This window comes from Lynx rufus, unplaced genomic scaffold, assembly GCF_022079265.1.
Source record: "Lynx rufus isolate CCGP_SWC_20201006 ecotype Redwood Valley unplaced genomic scaffold, mLynRuf1.p SCAF_24, whole genome shotgun sequence".
In the NCBI taxonomy this organism is placed as follows: Eukaryota; Metazoa; Chordata; class Mammalia; order Carnivora; family Felidae; genus Lynx; species Lynx rufus.
Window position 1 is genome coordinate 14,484,375 of NW_025814839.1, and position 9,534 is coordinate 14,493,908.

Below are 9,534 nucleotides of genomic sequence, written 5' to 3' on the forward strand. Positions count from 1 at the left end.
AACTAACCTACCCAAGAACCCATCGATGCATTGACTCCTCTACCCACCCATCAGTTATCCATCCACACATCCATTCATTCATCACCAGTCATCATGTGCACACACATCCATCTCTTCCTTCCTGCTCCCCTCATTCGAATTGTGTATTGAGAGCCTTGTAACTCCCTGGCCCTGAGCTGGGAGTAAGGTGAACAGTGTGCATACCTGGAAGGAGTCACATCTTTCCCTTTGTCAATGGGGGTCCTGGAAGGGGCAGCTGAGGCAGGCAGCAGGCAGACTGGAGTGGTAGCTGTTGACTTGCTATTCTTTTGGGCTCTAGGTCACAGCACCCGACTCACTGAATTGGGCTAAAAACTTGTGGAGAAAGTGAGGAGTGAACATTTGGGATACAGTGTCTGTCCACATGTTACTTATAGACGAGATAGCTGGCAGCGTAGGCTTCAATGTAGAGTTTCTTTCGAGATTTTGTGAATGTAAGAAATGACATATCTACAAGTTACTATGTTACTAACATAAACAAGATTAGAATTAATGAACTATAGGTACTGTAGAGTGTGGCTCCAGTAACAATTTCTAACCTGTTTCTGTGATTCATTGAACCACGCATACTGGGAAGGGATTTATGCACATTTCTCGTGCATTCTGCATTAATGGACATAGGAGGTAGCAACTAATATGATCAATACTGACTGGATCAGAACACGGGGAGAGGAAGTGATTGCCAAGGTACATTGTCATCTGTGTGGCAGAGAAGTTTGTCAACCTAGGTCTTCCAACCTATGCATACTAGATAATTCTTCCTGTCCAAGGAACTGAGGAAAATTCTCAAAGTTTATTCCTGTCTGCTTCAGAAGGTGCTTCTTTCCATCATATCTGCTGATTCTGGACTGACCTTGCTCACGCTAATCTGCTTTGTGTGTAGGAAGCTTTTTATTACTCTTTGCAGAAATTGCTTAAACTCTTGGTTTGCAATTGCTCACTCTTCTGTTTTCAACTGCTTTCCTCTAATCTTCCTTGCCAAATGCCTGCTGCTAGGTAGGTATTCACCACTCCCAGAATACCTTCTTTCTTTTATTAGTGGCTTAGCAACTTCCCTTCTGCTTTCTGACCCTGTGTGGAGCTGGAGCTAGAATGGAGTATTGTGGATGTGGACAGGACCTGAGATTTAGGGGAAAGAGTCCGTATTAGTATTGTCATGACTCTTTCCATATACATGTCCCCTGTTGTATCACTGCCCGAGAGAATAGCCCTCTGTCTCTCCATTAATGTTATCCCAAACCCTGCACTTGGCAGGTCATGGGCGTAGCAGGTGAGCAAGAAATATTTGCTGGATGTTAAGGGTTGAAAAAAAAGACACTTCCTTAAGTGAGGAAAACTTCATTTTTTATAATTATACAATAAATGTATAATCACTGTAGAAAATCATAAAAGTCCAATGTGCAAAGTGAAAACCAACCTTACCTAAAGTTTCAGCCACAGGTAGCCCCAGCTCACAGATACAGGTATGGATGTAACTATGGATATAGAGACAGAGACACATGTTCACACGTGTCACATCTTGTCTTGTGACCTCTTTGGGATAACATCATGTTCAAGACTTCAGATGCTGTTCAAATCTTGCAATACGCCATTTTTAGAGGATCATTGATCTTAATCAGTTTCTTGTTTTGTTTTCTGATTATAAAAGTAATACATGTTTGGGGCGCCTGGGTGGCTCAGTTGGCTGAGCGTCCAACTCTTGATTTTGGCTCAGGTCATGATCTCATAGTTGTGAGATCAAGCCCCATGTTGGGCTCTGCACTCACAGCAGGAGCCTGCTTGGGATTCTCTCTCTCCTTTCTCTCTGCCCCTTCCTCTCTCTCTCTCTCTCTCTCTCTCTCTCTCAAAATAAATAAACTATAAAAAAATAACAAATAAAAATAACACATTTTCTTTGAGAAATCAGAAAATACAGAAAAGGATCAAGAGGAAAATAAAGCAAACATCTCACTACCAGAGAGGACTCCTGTTAGTATGTTGGTGTATATGCTTCCAGACTTTTCTCTGCATGCAGTCATGTCCTTTTCACAAGGATGGGCTCAGATGAGACCTTCTCTTGTCATCTGCCTGTGTGCCACTGTTCCCCACTGTGGAATTGGTCCACAGCACTTATCTGGGGCTATTTGGAGCTGTGAAATTTGGCTGTCTGAACGTATGGCTGTTAGAAAGCTGCTACAGGGTGCACTGTGCTGGTGATGAATCTCTACCAGCAGGACTTAGGGTCAAAGGGAAGTGCATTAACAGGCCAGGACACAGGGGATGAATTTCCTCCGGAAAAGCTGGGCTGTGTCTCCCTGAGTCCCTTTGGAATCATGGGGTCTTGGGGGATCAGGATGCTTGTGCTCACCCACTGGTCCTGTCATCTGTTCATTCTGCTGCTGGGAGGACCTGAGGCTGGGGTTCCAGTCCCCAGGTGCTCCCTCCAGTGCTGATTCCTTCTGTGACCCTGGTTATCCCTTCCTTGGGGCCCTACTGGCAATGGAGGACCACCACTGGCTGGTTCTTAGATGCCTTGAGGCTGGGCCCTCCAGGACTCCAGGACTCAAAGTTGAGCTCGGGGAGGCAGCCAGGGGGCAGCACCACGACCAGCCAGGGCTCGAGGGGGCTGGGTTGGGGAGGGCTCTGCTACCCCCACCTGGGAGCTGCACAAACATCCGGCTGTAGCCTTGAAACTGCCCCTGTCCTAGTCCCTGGCCACACCTGGCCCTGTTTGTCACACGTCCCACGCCCTGCTGGCTGCAGGCTGGGTTTCTCTTCCCCTTACTTCTCTCTTTTGGTTACCCCTGAGTTCTGGTTTCAGCCAACGCGGGGTTAACTTTAGCCTGGGGATTCCCGTAGGTGGCCAGCTGCAGGCAGGGCCATGACTCGGCCTCCCTTGCCCAGATCCCCTCCCCAACCTAACTTCCACCTTGGACCTCACTGTCCCTGCAGGTCCAGGGCCTCCCTGTGCAACCTCTTCATCCAGAATCCTAGTTTTCTTACAGGTTCTGGCCCTTGGGGCTTCTCACCCAGCTCTCCTTGAGCAGACAGGAAAGTTGGGGCCCAGAGAGGGGAAGGGACTTGCCCAGGGTCACATAGCATGTCAGCAGCATCCCCTGGGCAAGAGCCTAGGAAATGACAGCAATAGGTGGGGGTTGGTGAAGGGCACCATGGATTAGGCACATCATAGGCATCATCTTAAATCTCCACACCTACCCTGTTGGGGGGAGACTAGTTATCTCCCCCTTGTATAGATGAGGAAACTGAGGAGACACAAATCACCCAAGGTCAAGGGTAGAGAATGGCTGTGTGTGCGTGGGGAGCCCTGCCTGCCAGCCCTGGGGTCTGGGCTTCTACTGCAGAGTCTCCCCAAGGCCCTTAGCCTGCTGGTCCTCCCTCCTCTCAGCGGTGGGCAGAGGAGCTGTCCGAGGGTGTCTGGCTCTGCCTGACATCCACTTTTGGGCCCCTTTTCTGTACACCTGAAAGGGAGTTGGGGCTGCAGAATGATAGAGGGAGGCCATGCTCATATGCACCATGTGAGCATATCTGGTGCCTGGCAGAGGACAGCTCTCCATACAGAACACCCTTATGTGAACTCAGGCAGGCCCTATTCTCTGCTGGCCTCAGTTTCTCCACCCATCAGATGAGAGGCTGGGAGTTGGGACATGTGGGAGCTGGCCCTGGCTCACTCTGTGATGTTAACCATTTTGAGCCTCAGTTTTCCCACCTGTGAAATCGGATGATGATCCTGGCTTCAGTCTCACAGAATCCCTGAGTGGCTCAGCTGAATACCACATGTCACCATGTTTTGTAAATGGTACAGGGACAACAGGCCACTCAATAGGGTCTCAGGGATTTGTTGCCTTTTGGAATCGAAGATCTAGTCAGTGCTGAGGCCTTCAGGGCCCTACCCCTACGCTTCTGCTAGGCTTCAGGGCTCTGGACAAATCCTGAATGCCTCTCTGGCCTGCCCTGGCCTGCCTCCCAGCATCCTCTGGATGCCCCCTCTCCTCTGCCTGATGCTCACTGTCTATGTCTGATTCTCTTTCCTTCCCAGGTCAGGGCTCAATCATGTGGCACAGAATGCCAGGGTTTTCTGGGTGGTGAGCAGGATGGTGGGCCAGGCAGCATGGGAGACTGGAGTCTGGGATCTTTGAGGTGGAGGGTCAGGGTGTTTCATTGGAGCCTGAGAGCACCAGCTGAGGGGTGCTGCAGTCCCACTCTGTGCCTTTGCTCATGCTGACCCCCCAGGATGTCCTCCCTCCCTCTGTCCTTCCAGCTCTGGGGGGCTACCTCCCAGGCCCTGTTTTGAGGTTGCCAAAGTTGCTGCTGCCACCAGACCCCATTTTCCTACTGTGCAAGACACCCAGAATCCCCCACTCCTTGTCTTCTCCACCAATGTTTGTTGGGGAGGAGGGTCTCATCTGTACTGAAGCTCTGGGCTGGGCAGGGATGAGTGTCCATCATTTTAGCTTCACCCCCAGGACGTTACCTGGGCCAGGCATGTATGGGTCTGTCGTGGGCAGGTGGGGGGTGATGTGAGTGAACAGTGTTGTTGAGGTGATTGCCCATGTCTGGAGTGAGGACCACACTCTCCCAGGCTCATCAGTAGGGGCACTCGCCCTAGGCCTGCCCACGGGATACTTCACATCTCCTGTGTCAGGTGATGTGGTGTTCTGGCAGATGCCAGTAGGCCTGGCTCCTGGCTTCCCTGGGCTGGGGGAGTTACTGGTGGTACCCCCCAAGAATGAGCTGGTAGAAGAGATTTGCCATCTTTGGGGGTGAATCCAGGCATATGTGATGGGGTCCTGGGTTCCTATTCCCCATCCCTATCAAGACCTCAGAGCCTTGGAATGTCCTGGGAATATCTCTGATTGGAGAAGGACAGGGAGGAGAGGAGAAAAGGGGAAGTCAACCTGGAGGGTAGATCAAGAAGGTCTGTAATGGGGGGTGGGGGGAGCTTGGGGAGTTTGGCTGCCCACTGGGCAGGGGGCCTGTCATACCTTTGCCCTTAGTGTCTAGACCTAGCACCCAGTACATGGTCAGACTAGGCAGTGAATGGTAGCTGAAGCCCCTCTTCCAAAGGTGAAGCAAGTACTTTCCAGGTCTCACTTTGACCTTGGCTAGACCAGTCCCACCTTTCCTGGGAGATGGGCAGTTGAGAGCCCCTCACAGGCCAGGCCCCCAGAAAGCCTCAGGGAGGCTTCATGGATGAATGGGTAGATAGATGATGAATGGATGGACAGACAAACAGATGGATGTATGGACAGAGATATAAGTGACTGACCCATCTGAGGTCCTGACCACTGGGGAAGGACCCCATGAGGCCTCTTGAGGGACAGCTGTGCTTCTAGGCTACCCAGACCCTGGGCTCCCAGAGTAGTGACTGTGAGGGTCTACATTTCTCCCCCCTTCCCTCTACTCGGCCCAATCCCCAGAGTTCTAGGTCTGGGAGCAGCAGGTCAGGCGTGACCAAGTGTCTCATGTCTAGCCCCGGCTACCATGACCACTCAGGGCTCCTCTGAGCAACAAGAGTCTGGCTGTGTCCCACATCCAGTGGCACATCCATCTGTGGCACTTAGGAAGGTTCATGGGGCATCCCGAGGAGGGGGCAGAATTGACATAGAACAGAATACTGCTCCTGAATGTTGACTGTGATCTGGCCTGGGCACAGGGGCTTGGGGGGCCTTGATGCTGGGATGCAGGCCCCTTCTCCAGCTGGGCTTGTGGAATCTTCTGCAGCTGGACCCCCTCCCTACTCTGGGGAGGAGGCACCTGCTACTCGGGCAGGGGTTGGGGCCAGTTTGGGTTTCCCCAGCTATTTTGGGCATCAGGGATTCTTGGTTTCACCAGGCCAGCTGCATGGGGGTGAAGGTGCCAGGCCCCTGAGGTGCTGGCTGGGGTTGGAACAGCCCCATGATAATGGCAACAACAATAAGCCACGGAGACAAGCAAAACATCCACTTTTCCATCTGATTGGCCCTCCCTTCCCTCCAGGGGGTGAGGTTCCATTATTATCAACCAGGCTGTACAGAGGGGAAACTGAGGCCCCAAGCAGCCAATTACAGCTACAGGGACCTGGCTCTGAGTCAGGACTCCTCCTGGCCCCCTGGCCTCCTCTAGCTGCTTGGGTGTGAGACCCTGGCCAGATGCTGCCTGGCTCCTTCACCCTACTTTATTTTCTCCATGGCACAAACTCTGTCTCCTGTATGACACCATTCACTATCTGTTAGGCTTGTTTCTGTCTCCCTCAAATGTGAGTGCTGCAAGTAAGACTGTGCCTGCCTTGTCCCCACTGTGGTTTCTGCACATAATAGGCATCTAGGGAAGACATGCTGACCAGGTGACTTTGTTCTGGGTCAGAGGCCTCATCCATGCTGTGCCTTGGTCCACACTGGAACTGAGTTGGAGCTCCTGTCTGACTAGGGACAGCTGAGAATGGGGTTCCCCTGGCCGCTCTGGAGTCCCACCTTCTCCAGCCTGCTCTGCCCTGCAAACCTGGACCCAGCATCCCTTCCCTCACAGAGCCGCTCTTGGCTGCCTGGCCCATGGCAGCCTTTTTGTCCTCTGCTGGCAGCCAGGCTGGGTCTGGCCAGTTTCCTTTCTCCTCCCTGGGGTGGTCAGGAGACCCCAACACCTCCCCATGAAGGCTGGGCACTGGGTGGGCAGGAACTGCCTGACCCAGTGAGGGTGCATGGCAGGTCTAGGCTCTGGATCAGCAAAGCACTGGGCATAGCGTATGCTTAGTGGACACTCGGTGGCTGTTGGCCCTAACATGAAATGTCTCTGGTCTGGACACTGAAGAGCAGGAGGGACCTGGGGCCGAGTCAAGGGTATTGATATGGCCACAGGAAGAGGGTGTGACCACAAAGGGATGCCCTGGTAGGTCATGCTGACCATCAGCTACTCTGTCCCCAGAGTGGACACAGGGGCTTCTGATGACCCTAGCTCTGTGATGCTGTCCACAAAAGTCACTCAGTCCTGCCCCTGGTCTCTGTCCTGGTTTCCCCAAGACATTCTTCCTGATACCGACTGGATTCCTGGAGACAAGGGCTGCCAGAGGACCTGTCCCTTGTTGGTCCCCATACATGCTATAGTGTCATTGGGTGGGAAATAAAGTCAGGGTCACACCGTGGTCTCTCATGGGCTAGGCTGGTGTGAACTCACACCCAAGGGCTCTGGGAGGGGCCCACAGAGACCAGGAACCTCATGGTGACCCCCAGGTATGGCCCCTGGTGAGGCCATCCTGGCAGCTGCATGTCCCATGGTGATGCCTCTGTCAAGGCCTGACCCATTGAGCACTTGATGGTGCTGCATGATGTCTGGTACAGCTGACTGCAGGGCCTCGTGGTTGGATTTCTGCCACCCGCGCCCCAATTATAACTCATTATAAAGAGCATCATTCATTCAGCAAACAGGAGCTCACAAAACTTATCATCTAGGGGCGTCTGGGTGGCTCAGTCAGTTAAGCGTCTGACTCTTTTTTTTTTTTTTTTTTTAATTTTTTTTTTTCCAACGTTTATTTATTTTTGGGACAGAGAGAGACAGAGCATGAACGGGGGAGGGGCAGAGAGAGAGGGAGACACAGCATCGGAAACAGGCTCCAGGCTCTGAGCCATCAGCCCAGAGCCCGACGCGGGGCTCGAACTCACGGACTGCGAGATCGTGACCTGGCTGAAGTCGGACGCTTAACCGACTGCGCCACCCAGGCGCCCCAAGCGTCTGACTCTTGATTTCAGCTCAGGTCATGAATTCACAGTTTGTGAGTTTGAGCCCTGTGTCAGGCTCTACCCTGACAGTGCAGAGCCTGCTTGGGATTCTCTTTCTCTCTCTCTGTCTCTCTCTCTGCCCCTCCCCTGCTCATTCTCTCTCTTTCTCTCTCTCAAAAAAACAAAAAAACAAAAAAACAAAAAAACCTTAAAAAACCAAATTTATCATCTAAATTGAGACATTTCTGGGAGTGGAAGGAGGACTATTAATAACTACCCCAGGACACAGGCCTGAACTGGTAATATCCAGGACACAGCCCCCCCTCCAACACTCCCTTCTAGACCCAGGTGTTCTGTTTTGGGGGTGACTGTCACTTGCGGGGTTCCTGCCCAAATAGAATTAGGTTTGTTGTGGTCCCAAGTGATCGACTGGCTTTTTAGAAAAACTGGCCCTGCCCCAACCCCAGTACCCTCTGTGACAGCTGAGGCCATCTGCAGTTTCTCAAGGTATCTGAATAGGAGCAGAGGTTCCCCCAGATCACCCTAGAAAGTCCTCACAAAGGTGTCCTGTGCAAGGTGCCTCTGGGGACTTTGCACTACAATGTTCGGGAAAGACCTGGCCAGCTCTGTGGATGCTAGTTTCAGATGCTCCCTATGTGTGCAGCCGGGGACACCTGCCACCTGGCCCCTGTCCTCCCACACATCCTGTTCAGGAGCCACATGGAGGAGGTTAGATGTGTGATCATACAGGAAGATGTGGAACCTTTGCTGAGGCCACAGAGACCTCAGAGAAGAGGCTGATATGTAGGGAGGGAGGGAGGGTGAAGGAGAGTCCACTCTGAGATGTGGATTGTCATTGTGCTGTCTCATGTGTCACTAAGCCATTACAGTGGGCATTACAGTGGGCAGGTGACTGTTCGACACCCCTGGAAACTGTATTTTCCAGGTGGCTGGAAACCTGGGTTTGGATCTTTGTGCTGGGGTGTGGGTGTTCTTGGTGTCCATATCCCCAGAAGACACAGGCTGGGGACAGACCCCATTCTCAGTGCTGCCAGGCTCAGTGAATACTGTGGGGGTGAAGGATGAGGGTGTCCCCTGTGTAGGCTTGGCTGAGCAGCACTGCCTCCATGCCTGTGCAGGCCTCACAAGGGGGTGGGCAGATGGGAGTGTCTTGCAGCTCAGCTCCTTAGGAGTCCTGGGCTTCCCCAGGGCCCAGAGAAGACACCTCCCTCCCTTCCCCCCAGGGCCCAGAGCTGACACCTCCCTCCCCTCCCCCAGGGCCCAGAGCTGACACCTCCCTCCCCTCCCCACAGGGCCCTAAGCTATCACCTCCTTCTCCTCTCCCCCAGGGCCCTGAGCAGCAACCTCTCTTCCCCTCCCCCCAGCGTTCCTCTGCCCTGCCCTGCCTGAGGCTATTCTGGGCTCTGGCTTTTGGTCTGAGAAGGAAGCCACAGCCTTCTTACCCTATCTGACTCAGTCCTCTCCTTGAGCCCAGGCCTCCAGCAGGAGGCCCAGCAGGAGGCCCAGAAGAGAGAGGGCTGCCCAAGGTCACAGGACAGGGGCAGGCCAAGCTCCCCTCCCCCGACCTGCTACTCTTTTCTATTTTGTGAGGTGTTCATCCTGTGTGGACCTGCTTGCTTGGTGTCCTGGGACAGTCACTTCTTCAAGGGAGGGATGACCCTGCTCTGAACTGGGCAGGGCAGCCCCAGTGTGACCCGCCTGGTCAGTGACCTTCAGGGAAATGGACTATGACAGCTCTAAGGGTCCATGAGGGACCGTGATGGCAGGTGGAGGCATCCTGCTGATG